The sequence below is a fragment of the Falco cherrug genome, chromosome 11, assembly GCF_023634085.1.
Source record: "Falco cherrug isolate bFalChe1 chromosome 11, bFalChe1.pri, whole genome shotgun sequence".
In the NCBI taxonomy this organism is placed as follows: Eukaryota; Metazoa; Chordata; class Aves; order Falconiformes; family Falconidae; genus Falco; species Falco cherrug.
The window spans coordinates 16,570,135-16,571,295 of NC_073707.1; positions in this window are offsets into that span (position 1 = coordinate 16,570,135).

Genomic DNA, 1,161 nt, shown 5'->3' on the forward strand with positions numbered 1-1,161 from the left:
GTTTGTAGAAGTGTTTTGTTTTGTTTTTAATTAATGACATAATGACATAAAGATTATCAGTTTGGGGGTGGGGGAGAAAGAAATAACTTTTGAAAGGGTTCAGCTATCAAAAGTAGCATGTATTGTGTATGTAGGTAATGAGTCTAGTGTTAAACTATTTAATTACACTGAACTATTTCCTAATTTTTATTTCTGTATTGTAACAATTTGAGTAAGTAAATGAATCAGCAGTTTTTTATAAGCAGGTGTATTGACTGTTAGGACATGATAAAATTTTCTTAATGTGGAATTTACAATAAAGGTTCCCTGGACTTAATTTTAAATTATGCTTAAAGATTTAAATTTATGACCTTGTTACCAGAAACCTAGAATGTTTAACTTTTATATATTTTTTTGTATATATAATTATTGTAAGTAAATAGTTATGTCTTCAAGTCTGGAACCAAGGACTTTTAAACATTGTGGAATTGCCAGTTGCAGGTGCTGTTCCATACCGCTGTGAAAACCTACTTATGTCTAGTTCTGTTGAGGTACCTTCTCTTTGCCATGCGCCACTCCTCCTGCCACCCAACAAATTACACACACACACAGGGTTAGAGGGGAAGCTGAAGAGAAGATTGTTAAGAGACGAAATTAGCTGAAGGTTTTATTTACATTGATCATGCAGTAGCTAAGATGGTTCCTTGAAGACAGATCACTGACCTGCACTTTCTTCCTGCTGGGGATGATGCTGCTTCTAGGACACTAGTATTGAACACAAAGACAGTCTTTCCTTTTGTACAGATATGTCTTCTGTAGTAGTTCCCAAACAGTAGAGAGAAAAAGAAAAAATCTCAATGCAAATGAAGAGTAGAAGGAAGTGTTGTAGACTAGAGGAGCTGTGAATCAGTATAGAAATACAAACAAGAGTTGGGGTATGTGTGGGTTTTTTAATCACCTGCACCCTGCCTCTCGGGGGGAGATTTGGAAAGGAAAAATACATTTCTCTGCGCCAAGCCCTGCTAACTGATTTCCTACAACATTTTAAGTGCGGTCTTTTTGGGAACCTGGTGCTGAACCTGGATTTCCCCTATTTCAGGACTTTTTCTACCTCTCTCTGAAGCTTATTCATCATCACTTTTGAATGACATGAGCTTTAAGCTGAATGTGAAGTTTTGCATA